Below are 22,944 nucleotides of genomic sequence, written 5' to 3' on the forward strand. Positions count from 1 at the left end.
AAGTGATGGAAGTTAAAGAATATAAAACAGATGATAATGTGTTCAAAATAAAGAGTAATGACAAACTACGCCAAAGAAATATTAGTTTAAATGTAAATTTAAAGTGCTATTATTGCAGAAGCAACACTCATCTTGCAAATTCGAACTCTTGCCAAGCCAGAACGGCCACATGTAGAAAATTCAGTAAAAAGGTCACTTTACAAGGGTATGCAGGGAGTTTTCCAGAATTGATAAATCGTTTTTCGATAACAAAATAGAAGAGAACCCTGAAGAAGTTAAGAGGATTGTTTTACAAGTAAAAAATGAGGGAGTCCCTTCCTCCCAATATCCTGAATGTACAATATACATTGATGATAAGCCTATCAAAGTATTTGCTGACTCTTGTCCTCCTTTCACCCTCACAAATGTTTCAGATTATAGAAGAATGGTAGATAGGGATGCAATAAATTTACTTCATCCTGACATCAAGCCCAAGGGATATAATAAAGACCTCATTCCTCTCAAAGGGATGTTTAAATTCCCTATAACATTTAAAAACCGTACAACAGTAGGAAATGTTTATATAGTAGAAGAAGGATACAATTTGTTGGTTTGGAGCAACAGAAAGAGCTAGGAATTAAAGTGGATCCTAACAACCCAGAGCAAGTGATGGTTATTAATCAACCCAGCTTGGGTGAACACATTTATTAGGAATTTTCTGAGCTTTTTAATGAGAAGTTAGGGTTATTGAAGGACTTCCAAAATAAAATTTAATTGAAACCAAACTCTAGATCCGTGGTAATTTTTCCCTTGTTAAATTCTTGTGGGTTTAACTGACGAAGATGTAACATTGGCTATGGGTTTTATGCCACCCGGTAATTAACTAGTGTGATAAAGTCCACCTATTTACAGTCAAGCCCCTGACCAAAAAGTTTTTTTTTTCCATTGGGATGACTGGAAACATATGAAAGTGATCTGTTTTTGTTCTCTACATAGTATTTTAACTGAGCAATGTTCTGAGGTAGTTAAATGTTAATGGGGTTCTTATTTAACCTATCGGTATATATAGGACTCAATGTTGCTCAATGACTTGTGGTGTTTCAGTTATCAGTCTATCTACAGTTTATGATATTTGCAGTTTTTCCCATGCCGATGCATTTTTGTAGTTTCTGTTTCAGTTTTTGGTTGACACCAGTAACTCATAAACACTATTACTGCAGTTGCATACCTTTCTTTGTGTTCTGATAACTGAAACTATGGTGTGCCTTTGTATGCCAATCATTTTGCACACAAGAATATTTCCTACTTTTTCAATCCATGGCTACTTACAGAGGGCACATACCCTTATGTACAAAGCCTCTTTGTTCTGGGAATTACTATTACTAAGTAAGCAGAAAATCCATTGAGATTGAGACTAGCCAAGTTAACAATTTTTTTTATTGTATTCTATGTATAGAGGGATCAAACTTAAAAAAATAGGACCTTGGACACAAAGGGTCCTGCCTTGTATCTCCCACTAAGAACTCTGACCCTACAGCGTTTTGTGCATCAAAAATGCAACTTTACCCTGTATGCTTTGTTTCACTGGTAACCAGTGCATTGATCCCAATGTGCCGAAACTTGGTAACATGTCTTTAAGTTACAGAGAAGCCTAGCAGCAGCATTCTACACTTATGAAGACAGTCTAGGTTTTGGCTAGACTAAGGAAGGTAGAATTTCCAGTCTACATTGGATAAAAGGTTTAGCCACAATAAATGTATGGGGAAATGACAGAAATGGGAAAACCAGAGGGAGTTGTTTCACCTGAAAGATGCAAGACTGAGAAACAGTCTTAATCTGAAGTTTCAATCATAAATTGAAATCCAAAATGATGTGATCATTCCGGGCACTTTCTACAGGGACAGGGCATTGGGCCAAAGACTATGGTCACAAAGCAGAATCCTAAAGGCTTATTTTGATAATGAATGCTGACATCTTGCTTTTGCTTGTATTAAGTCATGTCGACCTCACATTTCTCATATATGTATACTTTGCAGCAAACTAGGTAGTGTACCCTCATTAGGGGAAGCTGTGTGAGATCATTGTTACTTGCACTCAGACGTTGAAAATGGGATCTGACTGTATTGAAGCATTGCAAAAGTGTTAGACCCACCATTTTTAGCATTTCTTGGCACAACTTCATGCACGCTTACCATTAGATCGTTGGATTAAGTTGGAAGTGACTCCTGATTCTAAAATGGAAACACAGTATCCACGTTTTCATTTCAATTCCCTTAATTACTACTTATAAATTGCTATAGTCCAAATTGACTAAATAGGAGCCCACAGCTCAAATCAGAATATAGAAGACCACACACAATATCACATGGCCATTTTATGTCTTCAGGGTTAATTCACATTCCAAGGGTTTTGGACTGCTCAAATCATGCATTTTAGAGATACTGGTTTTGTCTTTACACATTCACAGGTATGCACAGTAGAGATACATGGCTAGGCATTGTTTGAACACCCAAATCTAGGTTCAGATTGATGGAGATATCCCAAATTTCCTGTATATATCCATTAATACATCTTTAAGTCTTAAAGACTTAGGCCCTCATTACAACCCTGGCGGTCAAAGAACGCCAGGGCTGTTTCATTGGAAGCACCGCCAACAGGCTGGCGGTGCTTCCCATGGAATTACGACCACGGAAGCGCTGCGGTTTCCCGCAACTTTGGTTCCCAGCGGTTGTAATCCCCCTGGACAGCGCTGCTTGCAGCGCTGCCCAGGGGATTACGAGTCCCCCTCCCATCAGCCTTTTCATGGCGGTATGAACTGCCATGAAAAGGATGGCGAAAAAGGGGAGTCGCGGGCCCCCTGCCATGGCCCCATGGAGCTTTTCACTGTCTGCATGGCAGACAGTGAAAAGCGCGACGGGTGCAACTGCACCCATCGCACTACCGCAACACCGCCGGCTCCATTTGGAACCGGCTCCCATGTTGCGGCCGACCCCTAGTTTCTGCCCGCCGGCCCAGCGGGATCTCGAAATGTCCACCGCGGGAGTGCGGCCGCATTGGCGGGCGCACGGAGGATACAACTTGGCAGGCGGCCCTTGCAGCCCGCCAAAGTTGTAATGAGGGCCTTAGATTTTACATGATGAGTAGAGTATAAAGTAATGTAGACCATTTAAAATTAATTTGACATCAACATAACTATTATAAATGGTAATGTGGTTTTATCAGTTTAGCTTTTGTTTGGTTATTTGTGAAAGGTACAGCTTTGTCATCAGCACAAGAGGTAGAAAATTCTAGCAAGGTTCAGATGTTGGATGGAGCCAAACAAAGGTGCTCAAGCCTGCCAAAGCAATAGACACCCCAGAAGGACAGTAAGCAACTAACTATGCTCAATAAACTTTTGAGAGTTCCAGGGGAAAAGAAAACGCTACACGTTCTTTTTGTTTTAGTGGAGATATGATTGTTGAGAGCAAACACTTAAAAACTAGGGCCTAAAAGTGAATTTTAGTAAGTTGGCACTGAATGGGTACATTTTAATTGTCAACTTGTACTCTAGAGACCTGAGTATTAGTTACATGTTACTTAGAGTGTACAAAGTCCACACATGTAATTACTATTACAAAGTGCTGACACCCTGCCAGTAGAGTGCAACAAGTTAAAACCCTTGGAATGTGGATTAACCGTGAAGACATAGAATAGCTATGTGATATTCTGTGTGGTATTCTATATTCTGAAAGGTTTAATGCACAACTGTACTACTTGCTGTGAGCAAGTGATAAGTTTATGAGCGGTGTCTGTGGGATGGGAGGTGGAATGTGACAGAGAGGCTATGGAAAGAAAGGGGGCTAGTAGTTCTGACAGTGGGAGAATTGGATGCTCCCGACTTGCCAGAAGAAGGTTGAGCAGATCTGGCTTCCGAGTTATGGCTGCTCTTGTAGGCAAAGTCTCAAGCAATTTTACCAGTTGTAATTTCTGGACATTAAAATCAGACAAGTGTTTCTGCACCCAGGAAAACTGGTTGCAAGAACACTGGGCCAACCAAATGGGGCAGAGCAGATTTCACCATGGGAATTGCATGCTTCCTGAGTTGTAATCAGAAGCTACAATGAGAATGACAAGTGCACAAGTCATCAGCAAATGATGCATTTCTACAACATTATTCCCAGATCTGCCTCTACATAGGTCACTATACACATCAGAGAAGTATGCAGGGGATCCTGATTAAAAGAGAAAAAATATGACATAAAAATATGATACTGAGCTGCAAATCTAGACGTTTTGTGGTGATGTAAACATGCATCATCAATTGGACTTGCATTCATAATGTATGTATCTCTATTTTCAAACATATGCAGTTCTTGCTTCTATTCATGATCATTTTAATCAGCTTCGAAAGATGCCTTTAATGTTCAGCGTAATGTACTGTTATGTCAGATGGGACCAGTGGAAGTAAACACAGACACCCAAGGGAACTATAGAACTCTTTCAGCAAGAAATTACTCTTTGGGAACAAAATGTACTAATTTGCTGATTTCAAATATTAGTTCATGTCCTGCAGACAGAAACAGCGTGGAAACAGTGAGCAGTGGTCCACATTACACTGTGCCAACACTCCAAAAGTTGACACTGAACAAGTGCATCCCTGTACTTGTATACAAGTAATTATTGTTCTTTTGGAACAGGATGCAAGCCACAGGATAGGAGAAAACACCATCTTGCAATGGAAAAAAACCATAGGATCAATAAATGGAGACACCATCTTGGATAAGGATATTTAATAATTCAAGATAGTGCTGCCAACCAGGATGCTGAGGAAGGCCCCAGCCAGACTATGGTGCAGGCTGCAACTCCTGCACAGACCCCAGACCATACCTGCGTGCCACACTCCCCCCTGGGACATAATGCTGCTGGGCAAAATGTGAGCAAGTCCATGAACCCTGCATCCCATGCACCACATTGCTGGTGCACTGTTCAAGACATGCTTCACCGGTGACGCAGGGAGTCTGATAGTCTCCTTACAAAGGTAAACAGACTTCATCAGGGCCACATGGAAAATGCATCCTACCATCAAAAAGACCTGCCTGGATATATAACCCAGGTCTCGCCAGCTAGTGCTCTTCACAACAACAATGTGTTCCCTGTGTATCTCGCCAACTCAATGTTCCAAGAGTTGAGCAGCTTTTCACACTGAGAACAACCAAAAGCAACAGCATCACTGTGCCCCATCAGTGCAATGTTCCAACCGAGCCCTGGGACTCCAGAAACCCACAATAGATGCCCCCCTCTCCCAATTCAGCCTGTAGTCTGACTGCCAAAAATCTCATTGACTGAAGCTTCTTGCGTAAATCTGGACTAAGTAGGTAAACTTTACACCAATGCTCCAAAACTGTCAGTTTTAACTTTGATTTTGCCAGTCAACCACAACCAGATAATCCCCATTGGAGTTTTCTGCTTTTTGGCACTATTCTTACAGAAAAATAAACAAATTCATACGTCCGGTTCTATTTATTGAATTTTTGTTGTTTTTGGTGTTATTTTACTCATTAAAATATTCTCTATTTTCTAAATTGGTTCAGTATTTTCCTATGTTGTGGTTTTACCTTATCACTGTTTTAGTGCTGTATTAATAATTAACACACTGCCTCTAAGTTACACCTGACTGCTTTCATGCCAAACTACCAGAGAGTTAATCACAGAATCATTTAGTGGCATTTGTGGTTCACCCTCACAAGGACTGTAATTACTACTTGAGTGAGGCTCTCATCCTTCTAAACTAATAACCCAATTTCTTACATTAATTAAACCTAGAAAGACAGGGAACTCAATGGTGATGATGCTCATAACAATCTTCTCATTTTTTATTACTCAGAATCCTCCTAAAATGACACAATGTGGGTATAAGGATCACAACTCTTCCATTTTATACGATGCAAAAATTTAGCAAACAGCAAAAGTTCTAACATCTAATTTTCTCACATTTGTACCATTAAAAGTGGTTTTCTCCATGTATGGATGGCCCTACTGCATGAGAGAGGAATAGGACGACCTTGTAAACATGTGAAAAACACATTTCCACTATCCTGTTCTAAAGTGTTCACCTATATTGCCTGTTCCTGTAAGTTACATTATATCAAACCATACATGAGGTTGTGTTTTTATTAATTGGCATGTAGGAACACTGAGTGGGTGGAGGTTTGCTAATTTCCAAACATTATGGAAATCCTTTTTTAACACATTTTTCCACTTATGCAGACAATTTTGATTTAAAAAACAAAGTAGCAAAAACTGTATGAGTGTACCAGGCTCCAAGCTTGGACAAGAAATACGCAACTCCTTACTCTACCAAATTGAGTACAAAAGTAAGGAATGGAAGAAAAAGGACCAGGAAGAATTCAGGATTAGTGGGGTAAGGAATAAAATAGAATTCTAACCTCTCCCCTTCCAATCACCATCTAGCTAGGTTGGCCTTCTCTGGCTGTGGTGGTGTCATCATTCATAGCCTCTATCGAGTCCTAGTCTTGTATTTACAACACTGTGTGTGTCATGTTCTGCTTTTAATAACGGCTTATTTCTTCAGATGCGGACCCCACCTGGACCTCTAATGATATTCACAGGGACCCAGTCTCATCATCATTTGCTGTCCTTATCAGAGGCTCCTTCCTTCCTGTGGCCTCCATCTGTATCTTGCTCTTTTCATATTCTGCTGGAAGATGAGAGTTAGGCCACCATCCAATCCCCCAGTATTGTTTTGCATGGAAGAATAAATGCTCCGATGCCACGGACATTATGCTTTGGAGTGTCTACTGTAGGGAGGGTAGCAATGAGTGTCAGTTCTCCTACTGTCTCTGCTGTACACCTTTTGGGCTCTAGACATTTAACTATTTTGCACAGTTGATTTTATTTTAAACTGTTACGTGACGTACACTGTGCACTCAGTTCCTATATAACTTCTGATTTGTTTCAGTCCAATTATGTTAATTCACAACAACCACAATGCTTTTCGCCAATTTGTCCCTTTACATGCTTGCTTCACTGTCTTATCACACATGCTTGTCCTTTTCACAAAATAAAACCTAACTACCGATGACTGCTTCCGTCATGTTGTTCATTGCCTACATTTAAAGTCGTAGCCATTGGTTGATAAGGTGGTTTAATATACTGTTCTATGGTGGTCAGCTTGCCTGGAGGCAAATTCTGGGCAGTGACTGTAAAAATTCAGGACAAAATTTCAGGGCAAAAGATTAGTTTTGAAGACCCATTTGCAGAGTTTAAACACTCTTGCATCACTTATGAAAGGTGTGGGTCAAATTAGGTTTGTTTTATGGTTTGTTTAATATGCACAGAACTGGATAAACATTCCCATGTAACAGGGCTTAAATAAAGATTAGAAAACTAGCAAATGTATGCAGATATCACTTAGCCTGCTTTCCCGTCTCATCTTTTATGGAACACATAACACTGAACTGCACTTCTCTATTATGGGCTTGGTGGCTAAGGCCTCGAATGGCCTCAAATACTCACCAACTGCACTCTAACAGGGAAATGCTAATTAGAGCCAGATAACCCACTGACAGAAGAAGGTGCATCAGGTAAAACAAACAGTTGAATGCACTTAGATAATAGCAAACTAGATTATACACACACCAGGTCATCACATATCTTGGAGTTCAATGTAGATAAACTACCAAATGGTAAATCAATACCAGATATCCTACTAAATGGGAAACATATTTTAGAGAGCCATCCAACACAGAGATACATGTCAGAGAGATCTCTAGCAGGTTAATACATGCTAGGAAAACATTAGCAACAAATAAAACCCCAAATACACTCATGTTTACCCACCAAGAAAGGAATGAGGTCTTTTTGTAAGGAACTATACTTAGAGCCTGTGCTTCAGCACCAGGATACCCTCCCAAGTGAGTTCTGTGCTATACAAATGCACATAAGATACAATAAGATAAGATAAGATAAGATAAGATAAGATAAGATAAGATAAGATAAGATAAGATAACCTAATCTAACCTAACCTCCTAGTTTGTTTCCTCGGTTGATAAAGTAAGAGAGATAGTGCCATTAGCTGAAGGATTCTTCCCACTCTTTCTCCCAACCTCTTCTCTCCCTCCTACCAACAGAAAAAGGTTCACTCTTCTGGGCATGGCTAAGGCTCTAATACTTGCCCATAACCCCTCTCATAGCCCAGCACATTAGGGCCCATATTTATACTTTTTGACGCACAACTGCGCCAACGCAGTTGTGCGTCAAAAAATGGTGCACGTCGGGTCTGAGGCAAAATTCAGGCCTCAAACCGGATTTGCGCCATTTTTTTTTTACGCCCAACCTCCATTGACATGACTTCTGTCTTAGCAAAGACAGGAGTCATGCCCCCTTGCCCAATGGCCATGCCCAGGGGACTTATGTCCCCTGGGCACGGTCATTGGGCATAGTGGCATGTAGGGGGGCACAAATCAGGCCCCCTAAGCCACAAAAAAAATCGGAAAAAAATACTTACCCGAACTTACCTTGACTTCCCTGGGATGGGTCCCTCCATCCTTGGGTGTCCTCCTGGGGTGCGCAAAGGTGGCAGGGGGTGTCCCTGGGGGCAGGGGAGGGCACCTCTGGGCTCCTTCCGAACCCACAGGTCCCTTAACGACTGCCCTGACCCAGGCGTTAAAAAACGGCGCACATCAGGCTGTGCGCAGTTTTTTAAGGCCCACCCCCTCCTGTGCGTCAAAATGACGCCAGAGTATAAATAAGGGGCACGGGCCTTAAAGTCATTTTTTGGAAGGGAACGCCTACCTTGCATATAATTAACGCAAAGCTGGTTCCCCCTTCCAAAAAATGACGCACATGGTGGAATTTTGACGCCCGCGGGGTCGGACGTCAAAGTAAAAATATGGGGCAGGGTTTGCACCGATTGTGCGTCAAAAATGTTGTTGCACATTCGGCGCAAACAGAGTATAAATATGCCCCTAGGTATTTCCTTCGACGACTCTGGCAAGACCTAGGAAATCCCAACCATTCCCATTCATGTGTGATATCACTACTGATCTCACATGCATGTTAATGAGGTGGCTTTGAAGTGACCACTAGGCAGAAAGGATACAGCAGTGGCATACTCCATCTGTCTACTCCCATGCATAGAAGGAGTTTACCCCCCATGTCATAATGGTGTCCTGCGGACATCCTTTCATGACATGCACATACATTAATTAATCAGCTAAATGGTTTGTATCCTGAATTCAGAATTGCTCTCAGTGATGTTTAACATTCTGAGATCTGTAGGGAGACAGAGACCCAGTGTTTTAGTGCAATAAAAATATATTTATATTGTAACCCACTAATGATCTTCAATGAATAACTCACTGCTATGATTGTTACAGTAAGGGTCTAACCATTAACACTGTTTCATTTAAATATTTGTGTGTGAACCCATAGCCTATCATGCATATAAACCAATCTTGTTTCAATGTGGGTTCATCCGAAGGGTGTACTCCTTTGATTTTTGACAAACATTGATATGGCTGAAGGAAATTGTGATATTTTAAAAATGGCCTTGATATTATGTAAAACTTCAAATGAGTTGTTGTTTCTATCTAACAGTGCGGATTGTCTTTGGTGATTTCTGATATACTGGTTAATTCAAACGAGAATGAGTTTAAATGCTAGGTATTGTATCTTCCTCAGTCTATCCCATATTTAATCTCCACCAACAGCATGCACATTTACCTCTACATGTAATACATTTCAAGGTAATATTTAGGTTAAATAAAATGCACACTACTTAGGATCCTACTCAGAAATGGCTGCCCATCTGCCTGAGTCAAATTCAAATTCAAATCAATCTTTATTCAGATATTACTCCATGAAAGATATACAGGGGGTCATTCCGACCCCGGCGGTCAAGGACCACCGGGGCCGGGGTCGGCGGGAGCACCGCCAACAGGCTGGCGGTGCCCCGCAGGGCATTCTGACCGCGGCGGTTTGGCCGCGGTCAGAAGAGGAAAACCGGCGGTCTCCCGCCGGTTTTCCGCTGCCCGACGGAATCCTCCATGGCGGCGCAGCTTGCTGCGCCGCCATGGGGATTCCGACAACCCATACCGCCATCCTGTTCCTGCCCGTAAGAGGGCCCCACAAAGGATTTCAGTGTCTGCTGTGCAGACACTGAAATCCACGACGGGTGCAACTGCACCCGTCGCACCTTCCCACTCCGCCGGCTCCATTTGGAGCCGGCTTCCTCGTGGGAAGGGGTTTCCCGCTGGGCTGGCGGGCGGCCTTCTGGTGGTCGCCCGCCAGCCCAGCGGGAAAACCAGAATGGCCTCCGCAGTCTTTCGCCCGCGGAGCGGCCATTTGGCGGTTCCCGCCAGGCGGGCGGCTACCACCGCCCGCCAGCCTCAGAATGAGGCCCACAGTCCCTTTAGAACAATATTATACAATAAAGTGCTTCAAAACATTCATAATAAATACATAAAATCCTTCATTACAATTAATTGGACCATTATTCATTCTCATAACATAGGGTTTCTAGATGCATCCATTTTTTCCCTCTGTTCTATAGCATATAAAATAAATGTTATCACCGCATCACATTTCTCTTTTTTGCCCAGTTTACATAGATAGTTAAAAGCTTCTCTACAATAAAATAATTTATTAGTGACAAATAAAGGTTTTAAGAATTTTTTCCTAATATCATGATAAAATCTACAAGATATTATAAGTGCATCATAGATTGTGCAAATCGTCCCTCACAGGGACACTTCGGTAAACTTTTACTCCATATCCTTATCTTTGGAAAATCTACTGGAAAACGCAGTGTCCTAAAACGCATCTGGGTTAGGTAAAATCTGTCTCGGATTTTTACAACTGCCAATAAATAATTTTCGATTGTATCATTGGCTTCAGTCATATAAAGTGCTACTGTCGATTTCCTACATTCTCTATTTACTCTATCACTGTCCCTCCATTCCATTAATTGTTTTTTCAATTCTTTTTTACTAATTGAAGAATAATACCCAGATTGGCTAAGTGTGAATCCAGGTTCATGCTTTTCAACAGACCTTTTAAATGCGCAAACCATGGGATTTTATCCCAGTGTTTTAGTGTAAGGCAGTCTTTGATGATCTTTTTGTAAATCGAGTCCCTTCTTTAGACCAAATACCATGCCAAGCCAATAGGGCATTGGTATATATTGAATCTTCCACAAAGGGGCAGTCCAATTCCCTATGTACCACATAAGTTGAAATAGTGTTTGGTACTGCTAGTAGTCTAAAAAGGAATTTATTCTCTAGTGCTTGTAATGACTGAATCTCGGGCATTAAGCCCCAAAAGGCAGAACCATACAGAATGCTATTGATTGTTTTACTTTTATAAATTTGTAGCATTTCCCTAAGGAATTTATTACTGACTTATTTTGAGAATCTAAAAATGGCCTCTGTTGCCCTAATATACTTCATCTTAGTTATTTTTAGGTATTGTTCCCAGTGGCCCATATTAGAATACTGTACACCCAAATATGTAAATCTATTCACCTCTTCACATTTATGGCCCTTAATAAAATAAGTTTTCTTTCTGGCCTTTCCCTGGCCACAAGTCATTACTTCTGTTTTAGATTCAGGCACATATCTCTACCCTCCATAAACTCCACAAAACCCTCAATCAGCCGCTGCAGCCCATTTGCGATTCGTGACAACAGTACCGCATCGTCTGCATATAGGATGACTGGAACAGGACATTCCCCTTTTTTGGGTGTATCGATTGCCATGTTTAAGTGGGCATCTACCCCATTGATATAGAGGGAAAATAGAAGGGGAGCTAAAACACAGCCTTGACATATGCCTCTCCCAATCCTAAAGCCTGGGGTACATTCACCATTTCTTCCATATCTCACTTGCGCTGTTAAATGGTTGTACAATTGTGCCAAAAAACTAATTATATCTAGGGGCGCACCCAGATCTAATAAAACTTTCCACAACTTTGCATGATTCACTAAATCAAAAGCACTGCTAAGATCTGCAAAGCAGATAAACACATGACCCTTTTTTGCTATTGTGTATTTGCTTATTAATAAATTAAGGTTTATACACTGTTCCAAGGTACCAACCTCAGGTCTAAATCCCAATTGGGTCTCCATAAGTATATGATTATAGGTTGCCCAAGACTCTAATCTTTCTATTAGTAATCTCCCTAATAGTTTGAAGAGTCTAAAAGAGAAATAGGTCGGTAGCATTTGGGGTCACCTCTATTTCCCTTTTTAAATTATACTTTCAGTCCATGATGTTAAAATATATCCCCTTGCCACACTCAAAAAAACGTGGGTCAAAATAGGGCATCATAAATCCAAATATGTCAAGTAAGCATCTACTGGCACCACATGAGGGCCCAGTGCCTTCACTTTCGAACATCTTCCCATGGCAGGTCTCACTTCCTCTAAACTAATCGCTTTCAAAAAGGTTGGCTTAATCTCAATTATCCCAGTATTCAAAGAATGCATAATCAAGTGATCTGGATTGAATATTATGCCAAAATGGGTGAGCCAATCCGCAGATGAAACATACACAGTAATTTTAAGTGGGAATGGGTAGTAACCACCCAGTCTGAGTATAGACTATGAATTTGTTTTGATGATTTGCTGTCAGTGGATATACATCTCCCATATCAAGGCATCTCCATTTCTGCATTATGCACATCCTGATGGGCCATCTGGGCTAGAGTGGAAGGAGGAGCTGACACTTACACCTGAATGGGCTGGTCCTGCTTACACACAATGCAGCTTCCAAACCCCTGGTGTGAGTCTGGAGCAAGGCCTGGGCAAGGCAGGATCTTGTGAACAACAGAGACTTTCCCTTGAAGTTTGCCTACGTCACGGGCAGAAAGGGGTATAAGTAGTGGACCCATAATCCCAGATTTTCAGATTACTTCTGGAACCAAGAGGAACCTCTGCCAAGGAAAAGAGCTGAAGAACTGGAGGTGGAGTACTGCCCCTTTGACTGCGACTGTGCTTATACATCAAGTACTGGTAATGGTATTGACTCCATCTGAGGCAGCCATTACATTTCCACCACAGATATGGCCTGTACAGGCCTAGACTAATGGCTTGATAGTTGTATACCCATATACTGGTCATCTGCTATCTATAGGGTATGTGAAGGTTGTTAAAGTAGAATCATTTTAAATATATGTTTGATTTGGTCTGATTGCAATCATCATGAATTTCTAAGTGCTAGACTTGTGGGGATGAAACCTTGAACCAAATTGGATAGTACTAGAGGTGGTAAGTACCTAGGCAGACCTCGTCATTGTCAATATGTAAAATAAATGCCATGTATGCCAATGCCCTAGCAATTACAGTGCAACATAGCTTAGTTACTGCCTACATCATGTCTCAATAGTTACTTGGGGCACATCTGATGGAGTGGGACAATATCTGCTACCCTTGGCCTAACTGAAGTGGCAGATTAGGATGGGATTGGGTATTGCATGAATTATGAGATGTTGATGTGAATTGAATGTTGTATTTTCTCTCCTGAGGCTGCCTTATGTAGTAGTGGGATATGTTGTCAGTGCAAAGGCAGTGGTGTAGGTCCCTGTGTGCATAATGCTTACATGTATTTACCGTCTGAAATGTGAGTTGTCTGAACTTAGGTACAGGTATTTGTGTTGTTGTAATTGTGGAGTAGTTGTGTGAGTCAGTGGTGTTGTGTATTGTTGTGTTGGACTGTGCCAGTGCTGTGTGTCTGCGGGCTGGTGTGTGCATTGTACATGTGTGTTGGCCATGGTGTGCGTAGTATGGGTGTGCGTGTGTGTATGTGGTTGTGTGTGTGTGTCTGTGTGTGTTTGTATGGGTATGTGGTTACATGTGTGTGTGTGGCAGTCACCTGCTATCCCGGATTTGTATGTTGTGCTTGCGGGTGTACTTTGAATTTTCCCTACAGTATCAGGTAGGTGTGTGTACTCATGGTTGGTGTTGTCATCACCATCGCTGGCTCTGGAGTCGCTGTGTGAGCAGAAACATTGGGGGGATGTGCAGTTCAGGTTCCATGGCTGATCCAGACACGTATGTGTTCCAGAGGTGAGTGTCTCCTTTTATAGAGTTGGTTTCCACAAGGGTTTTTGTGGTGGACATGGTGTCCACTGGCCTGAAGGTGGCTACCTCCCTCCGTGGCGGCATGAACGCATGGGTGGTACTGGTGGTGGTTTGGCTGGCTTCTGTTAGGAAGACCACCACAGGCATAATTTGGCGGTCTTCTCTGCCGGCCCGTTGACGGTATGACCTCAGCCACCAACATGGTGGTCCTGGTACCGCCAAACTAGTATTGACCCCCATGTATCAAACAACATGGATTTGTATGCCAAACTGTATTGATTGCAACCAACAGGAAAGTGTCCACATTGGTGAGGGAGTTACATGTACTCCAAACTACATTTTGGTGTCCTTAGTTATGTCCAGATGGGAAATCAATAATGGAAAGAAATGTGATACTTGAGAGGGCATTTGCAGATGGAAGGTTACATCACATAGATGTTGTGGTATCCCATCTTGAGAAGTCAATATTCAGCCCAACACATGTTTCTATTGGAAATAAGAATATATTTAGTCCTGTACTGCTGTGGACTCGAAATGTCTCAAGGCCTATATGTTTGCTTGGGCTGGTAAAACACTTTTTCTTAGAGAGAACTACAAGTGAATAACAGACAAAGGCATATATGATATAAAAGCTAGCATGGGGAATTTCTAGACTTTGAGTAAATGTTGTGTGATCAAAGTTCATGTTCAATTGTATTTACACAGATACATGCATTCTGATGTGTCTGTCTTTTCAGCATCATCCGGGCAAGCCGAAGGTGACAGCAGCCACATCTGCGGTGAGGTAGCTGTCCACTGGGCTCCAGTGTCGACACCACAGACATCAAAGGACACAGTGGCATAGGGGTTAATGGGACTGGTGTGAAGGCCACCAGTATCTCAGCATCTTCTTCAGAGGCCTCCACTGAAGACCGGTCTATAGTGGTGTTGGACCCTGGAGTGACTGTTACACCTGCACCATCGTCCAATCTCCACCCTCCCTCTTGCCTTCCAGATGGCCATAGCTGCCTCTCTAAAAGGGGTGGCGTCACCTTTGCTGCAGTAACCTCCTTCCTTGTATAGGTGTTCGAGGCTGAGCTCAATGAGGAGGCTAAAGATCATTTGCAGACTATTGCTGTAGGCCAGACCACACCACTGAATAATATCCAGGAGCTAAGTGGTCAGAACACCCAGATACCGGCTTACCTGGATGGCATTCACAGTGCCCTGTCTGGCCTACAGTAGTCATTTCAGGGTCTGGCCTCCTCATTGACCACAGCCTCCCACCCACCCCAACATTGTGCCCCAAATTCCAAACCTTCCCCATCCTAAATCCCTCTACCCAGCCCTATCCAGAGTACAAGCACACCTTTCCATGCACCCACATATACTCACACAAGCTGCACATCTTCATCTACACACAAGCATAGCAAAAAACACAGATCCACACACACACACATACATGCACACACCACACACCCCACCACCACCACAATCACAAACATACCCACAGACACCATCCCCGCCACAACACAAACACTCACACACACCACCATCACACCTGCAATCAGCACACCCACCACAACACAAACACCCACAAACACCACCATTGCACCTGCAGTCAGCACAACCATCACCACATACACATACAGTAGCACAACCACAAACATCACAACACACACCACCTCCACAACAGACACATCCACACACACGTACTGAACACAAATGCCCACACTTATCCACACAGCAGACATTCAGTACAAAACACAAAGCAAAGCATACAGCACATACACCAGACCCTCAGGCACCCACACCTTTAACAGACACATGCACAACAGCCACTGCCACGCCCTCAACTTCTCAATCTCAAATCCCTCCCGAACACCCTACCTGGCACCTCAAGGAGGATCTAATGATTGCCCTAGCCCCTTCCTATCTGGGATGGTCATTGCAGCGGGAGGGTTTTCAGATGGAAAACCGATGAAGAAACTGTTACCACCAAAATCTAAATCAGGCTCTCTTTCTGGATTACAGGACTCTCGATTGATTTAAAAAGTAAGGGAATTATATTCAAATGTTTTACTAAAAACATTTCTGGACATATTTGGAGGTAATTCACCTGCTCCGTACTAAATATTCCCATTTTTAGGGGCTGTAAACTCTGACAACAGCATAGTATCCTGTAAAACCTTTAAAAGTTTGAATTACACCAGATTTATTTCTAAAATTGTATTTTACATCAATTAAAAGTTGATGTGTAAGAATATGCAAGATTGTTTTCTGCAATCGTTACCTGAATACATTAAGGTGGTGCTGTAGTTGTGTGTATATTCACAGCTGCCAATTGTCACCACCGTAAATGCTTTACTTTGAGTCACTCCTGACCTTTTAAAATGCATCATGTTATCTTCTGGGAATTGACATTTTGTTGTTAAAACCGTAACTATGGGCTAAAACATCCCAGCAGTAAAGTGTAGTTCGGTAGAAAGTCATGATTAGCTGAAGATATTGCACGTAACAATATAACACCTTGCAGCTCTGAATATTGTTGGTATGTGGAAAGTCATTCTTGTGCCATGCTATCACCACTATCCCATGTGCATGGTCACAGTACTCTTTTCACAGATGTCATTACTCCTTGCACTGAATGGTTACATCCTAGGGTGTATGGCAAGTTGACTTGCAAGTTGACCTGCTATCAATACTGACTTGTTAGAAAGGGGCTGATTTATCAAAGAGTTTTGCCCATTATGTGGCTGGGGGTAAATATGATAGAACATGTTGGCCAGAATTCTAATGAGCTAGGTATTTCACTAACCAATAAAGACAAGACTCTGCCAAAAGATCAAATACTCCTTTATTTTCCCAGATTTTTTTAAGTGTTAAATAATTAGATCAGACCGAAAACATGCTTTTAAACCCTGCAACTTCAATTCAAGGACACAACCTAAAGGAAACAATAGGAAGAGGAAACAATATTTTTGTGATACTCCTTTGCAGCAAATCTCACGCAGAATGATTTCAGAGCAGTCTTTCCTGCTGCTACATTGTTTAACAAAAGTGTATTGTGTTGGCCCCTTCTGGAAGATTTAAACTGACTCAATCCCTTTCACTTTTCTAACTTTGAATGATAGTTTAGATTGTGTCTGTGTTTGTCAGTGTTTACATGTCACTGATCAGACCTGGTTCTCTATTTGTGGGGTTTTATCAGTTATTACAGGTTTAAACCTTAAGGAGGATAACCCATTTATGACACAGTATCCTACTTGTAAAACAGATAAGCATATTGTTTGTGACTTAGTCCTAACCTTCACATCTAAGCAGTAGGATGAAAATACAGTTAATAAACACTCTTTATATAATGTTCTATTGGACCACAACATTATATATAGTATTGCTAATGTGTGTAAATTGCAGAAACCAAAAGGTGAGTATTAGGTTTAATGTCTGACAAGTGCTGATAAGAGGAGCACGTTGACTATAGGTACATCTGGGGCCATGGTTTGTTTCTTTGATCTGGTGTCTTTGGAATCCCAGATGCACCTTTATTTCTTTTCACCAGCTGCACTGCATTAATGAAACAATTGCATTCTTAGAGTTATTTACCACATGGAGTTGAAACAATGTAGCTTGATATTCGTTTACTTGCAGAGATTTGTTTAGAAAACACAAGGATAGCCTTGCATGGCTCCTGATTATAGGTAAACCTGTTGTTTTCTGGGGTTCCATTTTTCCTGCTTCAATGCAATTGCATAGCTATTGACATAATCTGGCTATATTTCCTCACCAATGTTTATTTCTTCTTATAAGTGTGAATTGGCACTAGAAACGCATGTTGATATTTCTTTCAACTCGTTTTCCTTGTGACTTCGAAACTGGGTAATTTTATGCAATCTTTTTTTTTTCACTTAGACTTAGAAGGGGGCAGTTGTCATGATTCTATCTCAACATTTTTTTGCAGTATTTATTATTTATTAGAATTGTGCCATAATGGAGCATATGTGATGGTTTATGAAATGTAATTTTTATTTTGTGATTATTTGTCCTTGTGATGTAAATGAAGTGGGAGATAGCTAAGAAAAAAAAACATTGTTTTCCTGGCTTACATGTACAGACTCCACTGGCCTCAAATGAGCACAGAGATCATGTTTGTGAGGTTTTATACCTCTGTACACCCACTTTGAACATGTGTACTAGAATACTAGATGGTACTTAACCTACACATGTATGAGCCAATTCAAAGTAACTCTGAAAGTTATTTACTGCCTCTGATTTGATGCCAGGAGTATACTCAGAGTCGCTTCCACCTTCTATAAAGCGCACTAGAGCAAAGGACTATTGCCAGATGTGCTAACATTAGGGATACTGATTTTTCAATTGCAGTTAGGAACTCGGTATTCCTAATGTTCAAAACCCTTTATTTCTAAATAGTGATTCCTAGTAGGTTGCAGTTCTACCTACCTCATCAATATTGATGAGGTAGGTCATAATTTGCAACCTTCTAAGTATTGGGGCCATCACAAGGATGGACCCCACGTCTGGACACCCTTCCTAAATACTGAATTGTTATATGTTTGCAAACCCAAATTGAGATTCAGCAACAAGCTACCGACTCTCAATTCGTTGTTTGTACATTTGAAATAACATTTTTGCAGAAATGCTTTGTACTTCTGGCTCTAGGATACGTGTTGTTGTTCCATCCAACTCAAACCTTCCACAAATGTTATGTGAGGATCCGTTCACCTGATCAATTGATGGAAACTAGAAGAGGAGACGAATGGGAGTCAGATCTTCGGAATTTCATGAATAACAAATGTGGAATGACTTCAGTCAAAACCTGATGCCTGAAGCAAATCACAAGCGTGCTGTAAGCTTTGAAACCTGCATTATTTAGATTCACTTCAACTGAACTCTACCCAGGCAAGGGATAACCTGCATCACAAGAAAGTAGAACACAGCTGCCACTTGTTATCCAGCCAAGCTCAATTGCCCCTACTTCCATTTTTCTATGTCCTTTTCCTAATCAACTCTAATTGATTCGAGTAACCTAATGTTTACATGTAGCACTTGCTTGAAACACATCAATGCATCCCATAGCCTGAAACAAGTAGACCTTGTGTGCTTGCAGTGACTACTGGTGAGCCTTAAACATTTCCGTGACCTAATAATAAACCTTTTTTCGGAAAAGCCTTCTTTCCTGCCCTGTATCCACACAATGCCTAGGTATGGCCAATTTTGCAGTCTACGCGCTTCAATATTCACACACTCACTCAACAATTCGAAATGGCTATGTTAGCAGGGCGACCCAATGAAGCGCGATATAAAATAAGCACTCGGCTGCTTTCAAGTGGATAATGAGAAGTTCTCACTGTGATCTCATATTTAGATTGGGTTTTATTTTCTTAAACTTTCCAGAGGGACGGTGGCGGAGACTGGCTGCCTCGGTAAATTAGTCAAATGTACTCAGTGCATTATTCATCGTTATATCACAGTCTCGGAACCTGTTAGGGGGATGCCAGAAGAGATTCTCAATGCATCAGTGCTCCTCGACTGTACATAAGAGTTGATGTTGGGTAAAACAAGAAACCATTTGAGCTCCATAAGTTGTTTTCAATTATTTAAAGGGTCCAAAATTACTGTACATAGCAGTTCCTGAGTCATGTGACTGGTGACTGTGTATAGAACTCTAAGCTCCTTTAATTCGGTTTGAATATAATATGGTTGAGTGCTGATTATGTAACGCTTATTTCCGTTATTGTCATAATATTTGTTTTTAACTAAGATCACAGACTGAGGTATCCTTTTGTGTTGGACCAGTGGCGTTGTTACCATACTCAAAAGTAAGGCTACACCACCTATTTTCCTCAGAAGGTTTAAGTGCTGTGTCAGTCCACTGACATTCCAAACTTGGACTAGAGGTGAAAAGGATATGACAGCATTAGACGCTTTGCTCACTGAGCTATCCAAGATAATGGAGGGCTTTGGCAAAGCACTAGAAAACTGGGGATTCAACTGCTAAAAATAGAGGTCCGAGCAGAAACGGAAGAACCTTAAAACAGAAATGCTTTTCCATGCATATTGAAGGATATATCACTCTAAAATTTTCCACCCTTCTTTAGGCAGTTTTTTTCTGTGATTGAGAGCCCTGAGAAATTAATCTGCTACCTAAGTTAGTTGTCTTAACACAGGTCTCTTGGATGCCTATCATCTTTAACTTTATCGTTATCTTTAAATTATCTTTGACTTTGGGAGCAGTCAACATTACAATACTGAAACAAAACGCTTCCAGAGAGCCAGCTCATGCTCTCATGCACACAGGGGGTCATTCTGACCCTGGCGGTAATTACCGCCATGGCGGAGGTCGGCGGTAGCACCGCCAACAGGCTGGCGGTGCACCGCTGGGCATTCTGACCGCGGCGGTTCAGCCGCGGCCAGAAACGGAAAGTCGGCGGTGTCCCGCCGACTTTCCGCTGCCCTTGAGAATCCTCCATGGCGGCGGAGCGTGCTCCGCCGCCATGGGGATTCTGACACCCCCTACCGCCATCCAGTTCCTGGCAGTTCTCCCGCCGGGAACAGGATGGCGGTAGGGGGTGCCGCGGGGCCCCTGGGGGCCCCTGCAGTGCCCATGCCAATGGCATGGGCACTGCAGGGGCCCCCGTAAGAGGGCCCCAAAAAGAATTTCAGTGTCTGCCTAGCAGACACTGAAATTCGCGACGAGTGCAACTGCACCCGTCGCACCTTCCCACACCGCCGGCTCAATTCTGAGCCGGCGTCCTCGTGGGAAGGGTGTTTCCCGCTGGGCTGGCGGGCGGACTTTCGGCGGTCGCCCGCCAGCCCAGTGGGAAAACCAGAATGACCGCCGCGGTCTTTTGACCGCGGAGCGGTCTTTCGGTGGGAACCGCGTGGCGGGCGGCGACCGCCGTCCGCCGCGGTCAGAATGACCCCCACAGTGTTGGGATCATTCAAATTTAGCCAACTTGCCGTCACTGAGATCTTAGTTGTTTCAACATCGACGGAAGAGGCAGCAGATCTGAACACAAATCACTTGTGATCTTGTAGACCACCTGCAGAGGTCTGAATACACAGCTCAGCCACCAGTAGCATCTCTGTTCTGACTGTAGAACCACAATACATGTCATGGCGCACCCTACACTACTTGCCTATCCAAGACCATACAGCTGCTTCTGTTTGTCAAGAAACAATCAAATCTCATTACTCCAGCCCCAGACACACTGGGCCTGGTTTGTACTTTTTAGCGTCGCATGTGCGTCATTTTATTATGCTAAGGGGGCACACACTTACAAAATATAATTGAATTTTGTAAGTTTGCGCTGCTTTTACGTCAAAAAATTAAGCAAATGCAGCGCTTAAAAAGTATAAATCAGGCCCACTGTTAACCAATGGAAAAAGATGAGAAAGGCTTGCGTAGCCATATTTAGAACACACACCAGAGTGTTTTGCAAGAATATTAACACCATCTCACTGTTTTGCCTAAGTGATTTACACATGGTTATTTGGCCAAAATGCATTTCCAGCAATTGGGCTGGCCAAACTATATAATGTGGGATGGGGGTAGTGGGGAGCCATGCCCTGAAATCGATGGCAGCTCTTTCAATGAGCCCCACGATTGTTGTGCCGTCTAAGCTTAGTTCAGGATGCTGGGAGGAAAACTGAACATTTCCCTCTAGGTTAATTCACATCCTATAACGGACACATTCAATCGACAGAAAGAACAGAGGTTTAAATACGAGACAGTGATTTTTATGTGAGTGTACCAAAGCAGAGGAGACTTAGGGCCATATGTACAAACACTTTTTCCCATAGACACAGAATGGGTAAAAACCTTTGCTACATCTGGCCCTTAGTCCTTGTTGATAGCCCTGAACTATAGTGAGCAAAAGAAAATGGAATAGGGCTGCGGCTCTTACCTTACTGAGGTGAGAGGCACCATACACCATACTGTCTGAAGACCCCTCATGCATATGGAAAACTGCACACAGTGAATGCTGGAGCTGCTGATTGCTCACTTCTCAGTAAGGAACTCTGTATGCCTAGGGGCCAGTATGAGAGTTGTGTGGTGATCATTAGCTGCAGGTTATGTTTAGGGGCTCTGTCTTGCCTAATGTGAGGGAGAATATATCGGAAGCATAGAAAATGGCTGCCATTTTGCTTTTAGGGAAGCACCTCTATGAGTGTATGCTCATGGTCCATGTTCCATGCATCAGAGCTGGTGGCCATGTCTTACACTATGGATCCAACCGCACAAACCTTAAAGGACTAAAGCCACCTGCTGAATTCCATATTTAAAACTGCAACTTGTACTATTTTTTGTTTTGGTTCTTTAAAGTTAAATCATACAAACCTGTACAGAATTTGATTGACTGCTTCTTTAGTACTTTCTTACTGAAGCTGTATGCAGCAGGAAACCTTTACAGGAGGGAGAAACAAGTCAGAGCCAAGTTGGAAGACGCTATAACAGAACTTAAATCAATGAAGGTATTAATGACAGCAGGGAAGGCAGAAACAATGGTAACAAATCCTGAATTTAAATCTCTAAAAGAGAAACCGATCACTGTCAGAACACAACTTGTCAATACTAACAAGAGAATAGATGCAGTGGAAGAGAAACATCAGCATACTCAGGACCTGAATAAATTATACAAATTGAGTTGTTGGTTGACTGGGGTGAAGCCCTGGTCAAGCTGCAACCACAATCCTAGTCAGAGTAAGGCAAAAGTATATCCTAAATTAGGCTATGCACACACTCTGGTAGTCAGGCACAGAACCTTCATTCTTAACTTAGAGGCAATGTGTAAAGTAGTTGTGCAACACTTCAAACAGTGAAAACACCACAAACAAGATTCCTCATCAGGTTGGGAAAAACAAAGTAAAATTTCATAAATAAAACA

This window comes from Pleurodeles waltl, chromosome 9 (assembly GCF_031143425.1).
Source record: "Pleurodeles waltl isolate 20211129_DDA chromosome 9, aPleWal1.hap1.20221129, whole genome shotgun sequence".
NCBI lineage: Eukaryota > Metazoa > Chordata > Amphibia > Caudata > Salamandridae > Pleurodeles > Pleurodeles waltl.